At 46.7% G+C, this 18,033-nt stretch overlaps 2 long non-coding RNA genes across 2 annotated transcripts; one reads left to right on the top strand and one right to left on the bottom strand.

Moving 5' to 3' along the window:
* Window positions 1-673: 673 nt before the first annotated feature.
* LOC137229994 (uncharacterized) lies at window positions 674-8,020 on the bottom strand. Its single transcript, XR_010945942.1, has 2 exons — window positions 1,476-8,020; window positions 674-755 (listed from the first exon to the last, which is right to left on the bottom strand). It is a non-coding gene; the product is annotated as an uncharacterized lncRNA (long non-coding RNA).
* Window positions 8,021-15,688: 7,668 nt separating this feature from the next.
* On the top strand, window positions 15,689-16,734 carry LOC137229995 (uncharacterized). The gene is made up of 2 exons (XR_010945943.1): window positions 15,689-15,824; window positions 16,623-16,734. It is a non-coding gene; the product is annotated as an uncharacterized lncRNA (long non-coding RNA).
* The last annotated feature ends 1,299 nt before the right edge of the window (window positions 16,735-18,033 follow it).

Below are 18,033 nucleotides of genomic sequence, written 5' to 3' on the forward strand. Positions count from 1 at the left end.
GCTGAGGGTGTAGCCAGGCTGGGAGACCGGTGTTAGGTGCAGCATCTTCTTCAGAACTGTGTCCCACACTTAGGTTTCACTGGCCAGGTTTACTGGAAGGAGACGCTCCTACTCGTTCAGGGAATACAGGGAGGAGGCAAGGACATCTCAGGGGGTTAGAAGATGGGTGGGACCGTGAGGGTTTTCCAGTTGCAAGTGAGAGGGATGATCTGCAGGTTTACAGGCCATTCCACAGGACAAGTGACATGACCCGCTTGTAGCTTGGGAAATGACAACTGATTAAAAATCTGAGTCAATTAAGACATCAGAGGGAACAGCAGAGAGCTTTTTAACCAGCTTTAAGTACTTTCATAGAAGAAATGGTAATACCGCTCCTCCCCATGTCCCCCAGCTGTTTTTCTTCATCCCAGCCCAGCTCACAGCCAACTGCTGAACAGCAGAAAGTAGGCTGCTTTAAAGGAAGTGTCCATTTTTTCCTGTAGGGATGTTGCTGGGTCCTTCAGCTCACCCAGTGCACCGCTTTCCCCCCTCCAGGTCCCTGCTCTACTTGGGAGATTAGACTGCATGACAGTGCAGTATTTTATTAGACAAGTTAAACAGGAACAAGGTAGAACACCCACGAAAACACCCACCCAGACCAGTTTGATTTATACACAAATGAATCACACCAATGAAAAGCTTTTTAATTTTTATTAGTATGTAATTTAAAATTTCAATAGTGAGACTTCTCCGAACACTAGATACATGAGGAATACCTGAAAATTAAAGACAATGCAGTTATTATATTAGGTTCCTATGTAAATACAAATACAAACCACTTCAGACTTCTGACAAATGAAATGAAAAGATATAGTTTGAAGCTACTTTTATCTTCCACCTCCCCTAACTCTAGAGCCTAGCACCTGAAGCCAAAGAAGAAAAACGTAAGAGTCCTGAGAGCAGAGGTCAAAGTCAAGCAAAGATGCCACAGGGATTTGAACCCCGTCCTGGAAACCAGGAGTGCCAACCACCAGCATCTTTTGCTTTTTTTTTTAAAGCTAGGAAAAGGCCAAAAAGCAAAACCTGAGAAAACAAAACCTTTTGTTTTCTCAGGAAAAGAAAAACCTTTATAAATAACCCTACTGAAGAGCACTGGAGAATCTGCTTCAGCTAAGATGCTAGCTTGGCCAAGTCTGTTATGTTCACCTGAAAAAGTCTTAGCAGAGAATTTTTGCAATCCCCCCCCAACAGCCCCTCTCAACTGCTAAAGTGCCTGTCTACTTCAGTTTATACCTTCCCACCCAACATGACAGTTCTTAAATGTTATTTCTCCATTTACTGGTTTAAGTTTCTTTTAATCACTGGATAATAATGCCACACATCTGAAACATCTTAGAGCTTTTTAGTTGTGGTCTTAAATATCACTAACTATTTGCAGGCAAATTAATGGTCATTTCTAGTAGTGCAACCCACCGGAAGACCTTGACACCAATTACCTTAAGACCGATATGGATCATGCCCACAAGGATCCAAGCTACCGGCAGCATCGAGGTGAGGGGTGAAGGGTCTGCGCTAGGCCAAAGGCAGGGGGTGGCGATGTGGCAGAGAAGTCACTTGTGGGGAGACCTTGCTTTTTAACAGGCTTCTGGAAAAGCTAGGGAAAAGTGGTTGCCCGCTTTCCCCCTTTCCCTCCCCTTCAAGCATCACTTTTTGAGGTTTGGGCTTTATTAAGAGCTGCTATAAAAACAGCTGAGTTGTATGTTAGGACAAGCCCAGGGTATACAAGGTACTCAAGCATTCGTTTGGATGCTTCACTCCCCAAAAAGACAGCCTCAATGCAGTGTCTGCAAAGGGTGTCGTTGAGGCAAGTCCTCATTTCCTAACAGAAGATGGGGTTGAGAGGCCGACACCATTCTGATTGACCTTGGTATAATAGCGCTTTGCTGTCTCTCTTGCCACAGGAAGGCTCCGTGGTTGTCCTACTTTAAGCCTTCGGTGCTTTTAGTGAGGGTTACCTGAAAAATCTTAAAAAAAGGCTTAGCGCCCACCTCACCCCTCCACCCCCAGGCCAACAAACAACTCGCTCATGCTGTTGACACCAGCGTAAAGCTGGAAGGTCACTTAGTACTGAAGTACCCATAACAGATCTGACTTGGTATGTAAATATAGAAAAAGCTTGTTCACCTGTTGTCCTCATTTTGTCCACTGGTGAATTCAACTGGAAGCTCCTTCTATAGTCTGAAGAATACCATCTGAAAGAACTAGTGGTTCCCAATCCCCACATTTAAAATGCAATGTTTGGTTTGTTTATTAAAAGTAAATAAGCTATTTTTCCTTACTGGGTCTGGCTTCTCTGGCCCTTCGCATACGTCTGTTGTTTTGAATGTTCCTGTATATAAGAATTAAGACCAAGGGAGGGGAGAGAGAAACCCGGCACAAAGACAATGCACTAAGACCACTGAACTGTTGTTAAACATTTCCACTTGCCAGTTAAATTTCGTGAAGACTGTTGTTCGTTTGAAATTTATTTCTTGTCACTGATTTTAAAGTTGCATCTGGAAAAGACTAAAGGCTTCAGTGCCCTCCCACCCCCTTACCAGAAGTGAACAAAAAAGCATTTTACCTAAAAGCACGGCAAAAGGGACTTTGCTTCAATCACAAACACGAATGCTTAAAGCTGCAGAAATTTCCTCAACACTCAGCCTTTTATTACTCAGCTGGATTTTCCTTCAACAATCACTATTCCAAGCATTGGGGAAAACACAACTTTTAATCATACTCCAGTTGTTTCACAATGCATTCTAATAGCAGCGGATCAGAACAGTACTGCATTACTTGCCAACAGAACAGACAGACCTGAGATCAAGACAACTGCATTCTGTGTAGTCTGCAAAAAAAAAAACTAAAACAAGTAAGCCCCACCCTCTCCTCCCTTCCCTCCAAAATCAGGGGGGAAAAATTTACTTGAGTATGCTGATAAACTCACTGCAAGGTCTCACACTCACTAGGAGAACAGAAGGCAGAGCCAAGTGCTTATATGCAAGTCAAAATCCTGAACAGCTTCATGAAGGATGAAATGAAGCCTCTGCAAAGGAAAATTCTTTAAAAAACCCACATGCCCTCCCCCACACCAAGTGCCTATATAAAAGGCCAATAGTGTAAACATCAGCTACCACTAGATAACACGACTGTAAGCATTTAAAGTTAACATGCAAACTGGAAACGTGGATAGTATGATCTCTCATTACTCTAAGTTTAACCACTAGACTCCTGACTTTCTGAAAACAGCGTAGGTGTTACCTGTTTTCCTGATCATAATCTCCCACCTGTCTAAGAGGTATTTATTCCTTATTTAGAGGGCCTCTATTGCCATGTGCCTGGAATTATTAAATGCTCATCACTTTTACGAAGGATAAAATTTGTTTTTCCTGCCTTAAGTTAAATTCGTTCTTCCGCTCAACTCCTGATCTTGTCCGTTAAAGAGTGTTCAAAGTTTCTGAAAGATGAGAAGAATCCCCCCAAGATTGCCCAACACTAACTACAGACAAACAATTTTATTTAAATAAGGAGACAGCTTTCTAAAAGCATACATTCTCTACAAAGTATTTTATTTTGAATAATTTAACGGTTTTCTGCACAATACACATCATAACATTTAAATTTTAGCAAGATTAACAATCTGAATTCTGGTTAACAGCACATTATGCTACCCTTCAATAGGCTTTTCAGAGATTCAATGCTAAACAAATGTTCTTAGTATTACACACATTACCTTTATTAATCTCAAGAGGCTTTAAGGAATTACTAGCCTCTGAGTGAAGTGTGCTAACCCATCATGGAAGCCCACAGGCACACTAAGTCCTGTCTAATTTTAAAAGGCTGGATAGGAAAATCCCTCACAATCCCGGAATCCCTTAGGTAAGGGACCTAGGACCTCCACAGCTCTTAGCAAAGGTAAGCACTTATCCCTATCATGCAATACTGCAGATACAAGTTAAACTTATCTGTTAACAGCTGCCTGCTGTTTTCTGCTCCCAGATGAAATGAAGCAACTCTTCTGATAATGAGAAACCTGTCTGAGGCAAACGAAAGATTGGCAAACAGCACAGCCTCCTCCTCAATCCACTTGATCCCACTCATTTCAGCTTCTTTTATTCCAGGATTAATGTGTAGCATTATCATTTTCATTTCATTTCGCTTTTTTATTCTGCTTTTGTAAAAGCAGTATTGAGATGGACATTTGATCTTCATTGTATCTCATCATTTCATTATTTCTCATCAATTCATTATTTTTGTGGATACAGCTTGATAAGCCAAACTTTAAAGTGGTAGATTCCATTAACTTTAAATTGGTAGCTTTCATTTGCTTAATTTTTTTTGGCATATGCAGACAATGTGTTTGTTCATCAGTAGTTAAGGATCTCAGGGTTATGCTTTTTCCCCCATGTAGATATGATATATAATCTTTTCTGCCTTTACTTATCATTCACCAAGGAGCTGTTCCCCTCTCGATCTAGGCCATCATACTGCCAGGCTGGTTATGACTCAGAAGTTGTTATCTGAAAAAAGTCTACAGGAAAAAAAAAAGGGTTTCCCCTCCCTCATCAACAAAAGCCCACCCTCTTATCAGTTATAATTTACAAATACTTAGATGCAAATTTGAGACAGTTTACAATAATTTTGAATCATACCTTAACATCCTGTTTTGCAGTCCCACACACAAGGTTTTCCTACACTAAAAAAATATGCTTGCTTACATACAACTGAAAATAGAATCTTACTTGATAATATAAAAGCTACCATCAGAAGAAATCCCTTCAGGATCATTAAGGCACTTCCTTTGCTCTGAAGCTCCTATAGTAAGTTTTATTAAACCACCTGAAAAAAATTCCAAAAGAGAACCACACACTACCATATGCAAACAACTGAAGCATTTAAAAAATTCCCAAGTTTTTAATCTAAGGCAGCCCAGTGGGCTAGACCAACCCCCAGTCCACCATTTTCCTTCCCCAAGCCCTACACTTTAAATCCAGTCAATCTTCATGAACTTCCCCAGCTGTCAAATTTCAAAAACTGGGGAAAAACAGAAACTAGAAAATTGGGAGTTACTTGCCACCTTGGAAGTTGAGAGTTCTTTAGTTTTCCATCCTAAGTATTTAAGTTCTCTGGTATGAGTTATCTGAAATCATAAACTAAACAATTACCTAAACCCAACCCTCCCAATCCCAACCATAGGCCACTGCCAACTAATTGCCAGTCTGCCCCTCCCCGTTAATAAGTTAGCTTAAAAGTTACATTATTTGAAAACTTAACTTCAACATTTGGCCTAGTCAAGCTCTCCTGAAGTTCTCCTGAGACGACTGAGTATGAACCAAAGCTGCACTGTGCTGTGCACTTCAGCTTCACTGGGAATACTCTTCCAAGGAAAAAAGCAGCTCCAATCCCTGAAGGCGTTGGTGCCAAACAGCGTAGCAGTACAATCCTTCTCTAACTCAGTTTGTCAATAGTACTATAGCATCTGTGGAAAATCTTAGAGAAACATTTTCTCCCCCACCCTCGTCCCCAAAATACTTCAAGTAAAAATAACCAGTTACGTACTTTAAAAAATGTCTGATTAAGGGGTGGAAAACCAGAATAACTGCCAGCCATTTCTCCCATGGACAGCTCCGCCAGACCTCAAATGAGAGCTGCTTGTGCTCTCGTTTCTACAAACTGTAAACCTGTGGTGTTCTGATAATCCTGATACTGGATTTTCTTTTTTCCTGTTACCTTGAGTCATTTGCCTTTGGAATTCTAGACAGACCTAAAGGGAAAAAAACTCAAAACATATTTTGCCCCCCCAAAACTTTCCCCCCACAATTACACACCCAAGCTACATATTCAGAAAACTTTTAGAATACAGGGTGAGAAAGAAGAATAGGTCCTCTATTCACGAAATTGAAATGCTTCATTACCCCAAGCTAAATATAAAACCTGCTTACACAACTTGCTGAAATCCTCTCAAAGTCGTTCTATCAAATCCATTTGTTTTCCCTCATATTGGTTAAAAACAAAAACACTTGCCATCTACCATTCCTCCGGGCCTTGGAAGTCTGCCCTCAAAAGCTCCAGAAAAGATGCATGAGAAAATAGGCCTGCAAAAGAGAAACCTACGACACCCGAAAATCGGCCTACATCCCCATAAAACCCTTTATGCTTAAGTACACAACTCCCCCATTACCATTAGGAAATTCAAAGATATTACCATACTCAATTACATAAAAAAAAAATTAAAGAGAAGAAAACAACCCACGATATGGCCGACCTCACGGATTTTTTTACCACACCACTGGCTCTCCCTGCGGGCCTGGCACACTGGGCTGCCGCTCTAGGATCCTCTATCTATCCTCCACACCGCCTGCTCGCCTCCTCCGCGTGGTTGCCAAGCCAAGCCGCACGCTAGCTTCATCACCACATCGCACTGGCCTCCTCCTTCCTGGGATCCTCTCCTAGCTTCACCTCCAAATCGTTAGGGCTCCTTCCTTCTTCCTAGCTTCCTTCACCAAATCGCACTGGCTCCCGGGCTCCTCTTTCCTATATTCACGAACTGCCGCTTGCTCCTCAGTCCTAGTTTCACCAAACACTGGCTCCTGGAATCCTGTCTGCGGCTCCTGTCTTCCTAGATTCACTGAATCCACTTCTGTGTAGCACCTGGGTCAGCTGTTAATTAGCACCTAGTCCTCAGAATTTAAAATTTCATCTTAGCGCAAAGTCCAATGCAAAAATGTTAACTTGACGGTTATTCTTGCTCTTGGATTTCCTTCAGTTACAAAGTCCTTTAAATTTTCCAAAGGAAACTAAGCTACTGTATTTACAGCCTTTCAAATGTTTAACTCTTCCAAAAACATTCTTAGTTTTTAAATTACTTCAGTCCTTTTAGTAGCTTTTTGCTGTGATTTTAAACTGACTTCCCTTCTCGTTTTGGGATAGTCTTCTAAGTTGGTCCTGACCTACAGCAGTTTAAAAACCCTCATCTTCTCAAATCTAACTTCTGCCCCACCAGAATTAAGTTGATGGGCTTTTATAATTCTTTTAACTATAAAAAATTATTTTCCTTAGTTTTTGTTCCTTTATCCAACTTTTTGGCCTTGAACTTTCGCATCTTCTAATTTTTTTTTGACGTCTATCTGGTATGCTTATGTCCAATAGCTTGTTTTTCATTTTCTATCTGAAATACTCGACCGTATGTTCAACCTTCTTTCTCTCTTCTAGTTTTGTCTACTTTTTCTTCCGCCTTCTACCTTCTGGGCTAAAATTAGTTTTTTCTGTCTTCTAACAGGCGTATTTTTATCTTCTACTTTTCCTATCTTCTCTAGTCTTTTCTTCACCTTCCTGTACTTCTGTCTTCCGAGTTTTCCACTTCAAATTTCTAATCTTCTTTCTCAAAATCTTTATCCTACCATCCCTAATTATTATTTCCGTCGGCTTTAGCAAAAAAAGCCCTTATAATCAAGTAGGCTTCAAATGTCGCAATTTTTATTGCGCCATGAATTTGAAGGCATGTTTCTTAAATCACCTTCAGTTAATTTTCTTAAAAGACGGCTTTTAAAAAATTTTAATCCTCTACAACTATGACTTTTTCAAATGACGGTTAGGTTTAGGTTCTGTTTATGTCACCCTACGTTTTAACGTTAATCTAAAAGGCTGCCTTTCATTTAAGAAAATTCCGTACTGTGCAGTCCTATTTCTTTCAGCAATTCCTTTTAAAATTAGTTTTTTCACTCCATGAAGAAGTTTCAGCTCCTAACCTCCGCCATGTTCTAAAATTATTTTTCTTCCTTTCTCAACCTACTCTTTAAGTCTTCATATTTCCCCTAAAATAATCTTAAGTTATCAAAGTTACTCTAAGAATTTAATGCAAAGCAGTATCTCACTATTCTATTTATAATTCCTACAGAATTATACTAATCCTATCTATCTTAGCAGAAAAACTTATCTGTGGTCTCCTCAGACAGCGCCTCGTCCCTCACAGCAGCCTCTGCGCTCGCTGCCTCAATACCTGCCACCCCCCCCCGCTGCGGCATATTTATAGAGGAAGGACGGCTGACACCTCCAAATTTCAATACCCTTCCGCCGCCTTTGTGAGGGAAGCAAAAATAGTTCCTCCGGAGGGGTAAAAATAGAATCTGGTTGACGAGACTTTCTAGACTCTTAAGTTTGTGCAACTTGATTGCAAGCCCTGTACCCAGATTTTTAAAACTTATTAACAAGTAGATTTGAGCTGAAAATTTGGGCAAAAACAATGAAAATCACATTTAAATAGACCAGCTTACAAAAACTCAGAGCCATTACTTGGGAATGTTTTAGCAACTTTTAAAATACTTCTCGTGTTTCCTTGGAGTACAGTGGGTACAACTTAGTGCTTTTTGAAGGAAGGTTAAACTAGCTTTGCTGACGGCCTGCCTTTCCATTATGTAACCGAGCTTCAGCCTCACAAGTACAGACCGCAGCCATTTTAGAAGCGAAGCGTTGCAGTTTTTCCCCCAACAGCCTCAAGTCCTGCGAGGTGGTTCTGAGGTTTGTACCGCAAGCGGCCTGTTTGCCCTTTTATTCATGAAATCCGATCGGTCCAGGTTATCTGCTTAAGAATTCTACTAAATGTGTAAGTCCACTTCTCGAAAATGTTTCAAGAGCCACAGTTTATTGTCTTCTGCAACAGAGCTGGCCACCCATCTCAAAGGCTGACTAAAATCGAGGCATCAGCATGGGCCTGTTAGTAACTTGACATGCTACATGCTTTTGTTGTCGATTCTGTATTTACGAAATGTCAGCTAGAGCCCTACACTTTTGGTTGCCTGCTTAGACATTTTAAATCAAGCCGGGATTAACTTCTTGTTCTTTCCAAACGTGAAGCGTTTCTAAGCTTCCAGGCTTCTCTCTCGTTAAAGTTGTCAAAAGCAAGTTTACGTGTCCTCTTTATAAAGTATCAATAACAAAAGTCAGTGATTTCACCTCCAAAGACAAGGCGACCTTGGGCAGGCACTCCGCGAGGGAACAAGTTCTCAAATTTTTGTGAACCTTTAATTGCGGGTTTGCTTTTCTAGGTTCTTCTGTTTTACAAATTTTGCGTTATCTACGGTTTAACTCTAGAGACTTTTAAAAGTCTTGGGGGTTGGGGGGGCTTCCCGGACACCGGCCTTCCACGCAACTAAAGAAGCCGCGGAGAGAAAATGCTGAGGAGAGGCCGAGCGGGCTGGACACGCCCCGCCGGGGCCGCTGGGCCTCCAGGACCCTCGGGCCACCCGGGCGGGGGAGGGGTGTGTTTCCGGGCCGGGGCGGCCTGAGGCCTTTGAGGAAGTGGGGGGAGGGGCGCTACACTAACGCCACCGCACCCGCGCCCCCACCCCACGCCCGCCTCGCGCAGGGATATGCTGGTCGTGAGCCGCCGGCTCCCTTTGTGAGTCGTAGGCTCGCGGGCGGATTCCGCCGGTTCTAACCGGCTCCAGCCGGTCCCAGCCGCCTCCGGGAGCGGTGGCGGTTGGCGCAGCGCTCCACTGCGCACGCGCGCCCCGCCCCCAGGGCCGGTGCCTGTCCTAGAGAAAGGCGTGGGGGAGGGTGTCAGCTGGCCCTGAGCCGGTTGGGGCTGTTTGACCGCCCTTCCAACCTTTCGCCACGTTTGGGTTGCTCTTCCCTTCCAGGGGCTGCTGCCCTCCTTCTCTTCTCAGCCCGGGTCGGCCTTTCCTTCCCCTCCCCCGTCCTTTGTCATTGCTTCCTTATTATCGCAAAGTCATCCGTTTATTAAAAATTCGCACGTCATTCCCCTGTAGTCATCTAGTTCTGTTTATTGTAACATCCCTTGAGTGTTTGTATGTCACCAGATCTTACTAGTCTAGGATGCTCGAAGCGGAAGGGGTCTCAGAAACTGCCTGGGTTGTTTTCCTTGAAAAGACTGGAGTGGCGATGAGATCGTGGAGCGTTCCAGGGCACATGGTGGTTTCAAGCCTAGAGCCCAGGACAGGGTGGTGACACCCACCCTCTCGCCGCCTCTCACCTCCAGAGTTTTTAATTCTAGAATCTCTGCAATACCTTGTGTTTAGGCAGTAAATTCCAAGAGGGGAAGACGGAGTTTATTGGCAAGGTACAGGTTAGGATGGCAACTGAATGATGACATAGGAGTTGTAAAAAGTCCCGTAGTCTGTATTTTTAAACCCCCTTTGGCTCCTATAAATGGCGGTGGTTGTGAAAGGAGCAGGCCTGGGGGGCTCTAGCAAGTTAGGGTACCGTCTTCTATGCTACCCTCCCACCTCCTCCACCCCCAATAAAGCAGGGCCAGTCTGAGCAGCTACTTTAAAGTGGCCCTGGTGAAGCTGTTCTTGTTTAATCACTCTTTCCCTCTCCCTGTAAGAGTGGAATATTACAGAGATGCAGACGGCTCCCTTCAAACGTAGTCTTGATGTTTGCTCTGGGACTGGAAAAGTTTTAGTAGAATTTTAGCGCTGGAAGGAGGAAAACCTGAGTTGGGTCACCTCATTTTACAAGTGGAGATTTGGGGGCCTGGGGAGTTTGTGATTTGCCTAAAATCAGACACAGCTAATTAGTACCAGAACCTATTCTTGAATCTGCGAATTTCAACCTCATGGTGCCTCCCTTTGTCCCCCCACTCTCTCCCAGTACTTATGTCGGCCTCCTCAACTGCCCTTTTCTCCAGGGCTGGGCGGGGAGGGGACCTAGGTCCCCCTCTTATCTGTGACCTTTCTCCCATTCTGGAGCCGCCGAAGTGAATGTTAAGAGCCCTGAAGTGCTTTAAATAATTGTCAGTGTAGCTAACTAGTCATTTCCAGTTCCCTTACACATAGATTGTAGCATTTTCCTTATACTGTTAGAATGGCTGCGTTGTATTTGGCTAATTCTCCCTGAATTTGGGGAAAGAGATTTAAATGAAGCTCAGAACTCAGGAATCTCTCGTGTGGGAGAGATTTTTCTTACCTTTTTTTCCCAAACTGGTAAGTAAAAAATATTTTAGAGATTATGGACACTAATCCCCTTTTTACTATTTTGGCCCAAAGGTTTACTGCCTTCATCTCTCTTGGCTTTTGCTTCGCAAAACTGACTAGCTGTCTCCAAAATATTCTAATTCCCTCCTCTTCTTGATGTAGTGAGTCTCTTTTTTTCTGGAAGATATATTTAAACAAGAGGGCCTAAAATCGCCATGTTCTTTGGTGAGAAGATAAATAATACATTTGATTATGAGCCTTTCTCTCAATTCTTTTGAGCTAAGCCTCCCTTTAACATAAAACGAAATTTTCTTCAAGGCACCTTTCCTAATCCATGTTCCTTTTAACTGCATAACGTCCTAAGGCAGCTGCTCTCAATATCCTATGTATTCCCCTCTACCTCAGTCTGAAACCTGGTCTGCATTTGGGCCTCAGGGCACAGGTATAGGAGGGCTAATCCGTTTCAGCTGGTAGGTCATCTCATGTTCCCACACCCCACCCTCAAAAAAGCCCAGGCTAAAAATAGGGGGCTCTTGGTTCCGGTTTCTGGCAATCACTTCCCTGACAAACAGCGGGTGACCTTGGGCACTAACCCAAATAACTTCTCACTGGCGATTTTCTTATGTGTAAAATGAGGAGATTCGATGGAAGGAGTGATGACGCTAACTCTATAAAATGCAGTAAACAGGGTTGAGAAGGGAACATGGAAGGTTTTAGGCCTCCTGGCTGTGGCTTCAAGGAGGTGGAGCCCTGAAAAGGTCTAAAGTAGCAAAAATTTAGAATCAGGCCTCCAGACCTTCCGTCACCTAATCCTGAATCACGTCAGACCCGAAACTTCCAGAGAATGCCAGAATCTGCTCCACCTCCTTCCCTTTTTAGAAAGGCCGGTCAGGCTTAGTCAAGAGACGTTTCTGAGGCCCTTCATTTCTGGGGCTATGGTTCAGAGGCCAGTCTGGGTGAGTCTTCAGCGATACCTGGCATCCCCCCAGGCCTCTTTTGTTGCATTTTACCTAACCTTGTGCTATTTAGATAATCCTTCATTGCCAGAGACAGTTTTGGAAATGCAGGTCAGAAATAAAAGGCCACGGGAGTCCCCAATAAACAACTTTCTTGTTTTCTAAAGACTCAAGGAATTTGCATTTCCCAGCCCCCTCCTGCTGCCCACATTCCCCGAGCTGATCTCTGGAACAATGACTGCACAAAAGTTCAGCTCCCTCCTTCTCAGACAGCAGCCAACTCCCACTGCAGGAAAAACCCACAGAGATGACGCAGCTCAGAGCTCCATTATGCAGAAGAGAAGTCATTGTTTTCTAGGGGATTTTGGACGACTAAAAATGTACCCGGAGAAAGTCGAAAAATCAACCACTGAAATCCACCAGACACACCATTACCTCACAGAGAGCTGAGGGCAATTCTAGCAAAAGCAAGTTACAGAAACTAAAAACGGCTGCGTCATCAGCCTTCCCCAAAATGCTGTTGGGGAGAGGCAGCCTGGGCCTCTCCCTCTCAGGCACTGAACATCTCTAGGCTGAAGAGTAAAGGAAACATTCTCCTCTTGTCTTCCTGAGAAGACCATCCATCTTTTAAGTGTACCCTCCTCCAAGACATAGCAGAAGGATTCTGTGTTGGTAGAATTCTCTTTCTGGGGGAGAACACAGGAGAAAGCATCTTGAAAAAGAGATTTCTCAACCCCAGTTCGAGAACTCCATGCTGCTAGTTCCCTTCTTTAGTTTATTCGCCACGTAATGTCCTTGGCCCTGGGCCCTGCAGCCTGTTTGTGGATCTTTCCAGAAGGCCTGGCTGTGAAAGCCCAGCTGTAGCACTGTGGGGTGTGGGAGGACAGAATGACAACAAGGGGCAGAACGCAGCTCTCCAGACCAGCTGCCTCAGCCTCTTTCTCCCCAGCTTAAGAGCTCAGCAAGGCCCCTCACTGGCTTCACCCAGCATCTCCAGACCTTCCTTCCCCAGGCCGTCCACCCTCCCTGTGGCCTTTCCTCTTGTCCTGGTTAACCTGGGGTGGAGATGGTCTACTGACCCCTCCCCGGCGGAGAACAGAGTCTACCACGCTTTCCTCCGTCCCTGCATTGTGCCTGGTGCATCTGCAGGACAGGAAATTCAGCGTTATTTTCTGTAGCATTTATTGAGCACTGTGCCATACGCGTTCAATGAACCATCTCTTTTCAGTTCTCACAGCCACCCTGTGAGGGAGGTGCTGCTGTTAACCCCTTGGACAGATGAGGAAACTGAGGCCCGGGCTGTCTCTCTTGGCATCACTAGTGCCTGGCACACATTAGGAGCTCAAAATGTGCCTACTGAACCATGACTAAATGACTAAATTGGAATAGTATCTCTTTTGGAATTAAGAAACCAGGCAGAACAGTGAAAAGAGCACATGCAGTAGATGCCCCGTAAGTGCAGAGTGACTGAGTGACTGTAACCCAGCTCGGGAGGGGCTGTGAAAGGACAATGCGTCCCCCATCCTGGAATGTCCAGTCCAGAGACACTTGTGTAAAGCGAGCTCAGTGGTTCTCTGAGGTTTCCAGCTGTTGGTTGCGCTGTGTAGGTACTGGAGCGCGGTGGTGAGGAAGAGGCGCAAGCTGACATGCTTTGACAGGAGCAAAATGCTTTCAGATGTGACACAAACACGACCGTCCGGCAGGAGGGAGTAAACTCGGCACTGAGCGGTACCGCGTCAGAAACTGCGGAGCTTCTAGACAGACTGACCCATAGAGGTGGGGAAGGGTGTGGCCCGGAAGGCTGCCTTGGGTCTCCGTGGAGCTCCTGCCTCCAGAACGCAGGGGTGTGAGCCCACCCTCAGGACTCAGGGCTTGCTGCCCCTCTGCTGGAGGCCTCACCGCGGGAAGCAGGAGGTGCTGTGTCCAGTCTCACCCGCACTGCGCGGGGCCTGTGAGTGGACCTTTCAGAACAGCCTGAAGGAACTGTGAGGCTTCCCAGTGGGTCGTATCCACAGTATCACAGTCTTATAACCCTGATCTGTTCAGTCACCCACCTGAGGTCCCAGGCAGATGCTTGTGTTAGCACCACATCCCCAGCGTGATGCTCATTAAACCTTTCACCCCTCCTACACGCACACACACACACACACACCACACACGTGTTCATTCTTCCTCAACCCAGCTGTGGCCCGCATCCCACAGAGACAAGTCTCATGGAACAGGGGTAGAGGTCCGCCGGTTCTAGGATCTTTGCCTGAGGTGTATCTCTCAGCACATGCCAGGTACAAACAGAAGCCCGTGGCGTTATGGCTCTTTCTCTGGGGCTGATGTGACAGTACAGGCTTGCAGTGATTGCGGTGGAAGAGACCTGAAAGCTCTTTAGGTGATGGGAACTCACTAGAGAGCAGCGGAGACTGGAGTGAGGTCTGGGAGGACTGGAGTTCCCTGGAGAGGGAGTTTGGACTCTGCTCTTTGGACAGAAGGATGGCTTCCGAGCTGGGAGAGGCCCTGGCTTTGGGAAGCACTGTGTAGCTGCTCTTTGCACGGTGGCTGAGCTGGGAGAGGCGGCAGAGGGGAGGGCCCTGGAGTCCATCTTCACAGCCCGGGCCGGAGGTCGTGGAGGCCTGGATTTGGGGGTGGTAGGGGTGGTGGTGGTGGTGGCATGGCACAAGAGAAAGAAGACAGGTAGAGGTCTGCCTGAGGCTCTCCAGGCTCCCCACACTGGTCTCTTCCTCTGTCTCCTGAGCACCCTAGCCCTTTCCAGACTCATGTTCTTTTCTTTCTTCCATTTTTTTTTTTTTTTCTTTTCTTTTGGCCATGCTGTGCGGCATGCGGGATCTTAGTTCCCTGACCAGGGATGGAACCTGTGCTCCCGGCAGTGGAAGTGCAGAGTCTTAACCACTGGACCCTGCCAGGGAAGTCCCCTTTTCTTTTTTTTTAAGCATTCATGTTCATCTTTATTTATTTATTTGTTTGTTTGTTTGTAGGCACTCAATAGATGTTTATTAAAAGAAAGGTCCTTTAAATTCTATAGTGTTTTACAATTTTCAAAAGTTTCACGGGGCTTCTTTGGCGGCGCAGTGGTTAAGAATCCGCCTGCCCATGCAGGGGACTCGGGTTCCATCCCTGGGCCAGGAAGATCCCACATACCGCAGAACAACTAAGCCCGTGAGCCGCAACTACTGAAGCCTGTACTCTAGAGCCCGTGAGCCACAACTACTGAAGCCCACGTGCCTAGAGCCCGTGCTCCACAACAAGAGAAGCCACGGCAATGAGAAGCCCACGCACTGCAACGAAGAGTAGCCCCCGCTCGCCGCAACTAGAGAAAGCCTGTGTGCAGCAACGAAGACCCAATGCAGCCAAAGATAAATGAATAAACAAATGTATTTATTAAAAAAAAGTTTAACACACATGATTTCATATAATCCCGTAATAACCCTTTGTTTTCCTACCCCTATCTTGCCCCTCCCCACTTCCCTCTCCCCACTGGTAACCACTAGTTTGTTCTCTATCTGTGAGTCCACACTCATGTTCTTTACTCTCGATGACACATCTGCATGGAATGCACCTCCCCCACTCTTCAGATGACACTCATTCTCATCACCCTGCCTGGGAAAGGGCCAAGGGCCTCCCTGCCCAGCACTTCCAAAGTCATCCCGTATCACCACCCCACAGTTACTCACTGTCACAGCACAGCCTGTTTTCCTGGATGAACACGTGTTCGTTAACATGTCCCCCTAACTCTTTGGAGGGTTAAGGCAACTCCAGGGTTTGCAGCCTGGTCAGCAGTGAGGATGGGGTGCGACTGCTGGAGGCTGAAATTGGGGACAGAGGGGCCTCCGGCTCACTCTCCTGCACAGACGGGAGATGGGTCTGTGCCACCCTCCCAGCGGTGAGTCCCAGCTGTGGACAAAGGGTGAGAGCTCCGCAGAGATGTCACTTGGCTCCGTTTGGTAACTTGTTGCTCTAAGGCCAGAGCTCATTCTGGTCCCTGCATTCCCAGCCCCTCTGCCCTTTACTCCGGGGAAGCAGGCCCAACGGAGTGACCTGGCTCAAGAATTGTGAAATGGTGGCAGAAGCTCTCATTCCTCCCCTTTGCCTTCCCCAGGTGCAGGAATCCCGGGGCCCCTGGGACCGTCAGTTGGGGGGCTAGCCCCCGTGTCCCATGGCAACACAATGCCCAGCATGACTGAAGTTCTGACATGTCCACGCCAGAAATGCCTTCTGTGTCACTCAGTCTCAGGCTGCCTCAGGCCTCTTCAGCTGCAGCCCACACAAACCAAGGAAGTTTAGACTCAGCAGCGCCTGGGAAGAAGGTGGAGACAAGAAAAGCACTGGGAAAAGAGCCTGGGTGGAAATTTCCATGACTGTTCTGCCAAAGCAAAGGCTTCAGCTGAGCCCAAGGCAGAGACAGACCTGGGAGCTAGAAACCATCCAGGTCACAAAGGGTCACCCTTCCTCATTCTCCCAGATCTTTGTCACCCACTGCCCTACCCTGAACCCGGGCCATAACCCTCAATCAGCTGTGTCCCGTCTATTCCAGCCTCATTTGCTCTCAGACCCCTAGTTCATGAGATATCCCGCCACCTCTCCCCCAGGGACACGGCTAACCTCCCGGCCAGTGGGAGCCCCCTCTTTAGGAGCCACATCGAGGCCCCTTGCCCTCCTTCCTTGCAGGAAGCCCTCCCCGCTGAATGGTCCGTCCCTCCTACAGGCGCCTGCGGCTGTCATCATCCAGTGACCTCACCAGCACTCCTGTGATCGTGCCCTTCGCTCAGTGACTCACCTGTTGTTACCCTGAGCTATGGTATATGACTTTTATTGTTGTTTGTCGCTTATCCTTGCAAACACAGTCTTCCCACAGCCCCGCCTCGGCTCAGACCAGCAACACACGCAGCTTATTCCGCATCTACGCAGCCTGTCCTGTGTGACCTCCAGCTGGTGCTGGGGACGCTGAGAGGCTCACCCCAGGTTCCAGCTGCTGGGCCCCAGGATCCATCCCCAGCCCAGGCTGGCATTTCCCCAGCAGGAGTTTGGCAGGAATGGTTATAGGCTTGACTTCTCTCCCCACCCCAGCCAGGATCCCAGAGAGGATGAATGATTGGGACTCAGCCCAGGGTCCTGGCCACAGCCTTCCCTGGGGCCTGTCTGGCCTTGCCCACCAGCCGTCAGCCCCAGCCTGGCAATGTGGGTGTCCTGGAGCCAAGCAGGTATCTCCTCCTTGTTCTTCCACTCAGCCTTCTCTCAGCTCCCCAGAAGACCATGGATCTCTCCCCCTCCGCACCCTGTCCCTGTCGCCCACCCCATCTGGTTCTTCAACTCTTCCATCCTTATAGAGGGGTCATGGAGAGAGTGGCCTTGAGAGTCCCACACACTTGGTCTCAGCCTGGTTCCTCCCTCACTGGCTGTACCCTGTGATGGTGGCAAGTTACTTAACCTCTCTGAATCAAGTTTAGTCCTCAGGGAAATAGGAATGAAATCGTGTAGTACCCCCTTCTCAGGTTGTGAGGCCGTCAGGAGCTTAGTACAGTGCCTGGCTCAAATGATGTGCCCTGTAAATGGTGTCTGTCACTACCTTCCCTCCCCCCTCACATACTAAGCACGCAGCTGCCTCCCAGACCCCCAGATCTGACGGGAGCCAGGCACATCTTAGGAAGGGGTTAAACATTGGCAGTGACTTCATCCTTGCCTTGGAGCAGGAAGGAGGCAGAGAAGGTAACAAAATCAGGCCAGAGGCTGGGTGGAATTTTCCAGTGCTCATAAACAGGACCATTCGGGTTGCTAACTGAGGTCACCATGGAAACGGTCACGTGTGCCTGCCTTCTGCTTATTCCAACCTGGCTAGAGGCCGATGACACAAGCTCCAGGCCTCTTCATTGGCTGCCACCTTCTCTTGCCACTGAAATCTAGCAGGAGATTGGCCAAGAGCTGTTTCTGGGCTGGAGTTAGACCTTCCCTACCCCCCAGCCAGAACCTGCTGGAAGCTGTTGTTTTGAACCAGAGGAAGATGGAAAATAGGCTGCCAGAGATGTTGCCATAGCAACTGCCTTCCTTTCTGCTCTCCTTGGAGTTAGTAGTTGACTTCTTTGTAGTTGAAGTACTTTTCCAAAGGCAGAGGGAGTGGC

This window comes from Pseudorca crassidens, chromosome 9 (genome assembly GCF_039906515.1).
Source record: "Pseudorca crassidens isolate mPseCra1 chromosome 9, mPseCra1.hap1, whole genome shotgun sequence".
NCBI lineage: Eukaryota > Metazoa > Chordata > Mammalia > Artiodactyla > Delphinidae > Pseudorca > Pseudorca crassidens.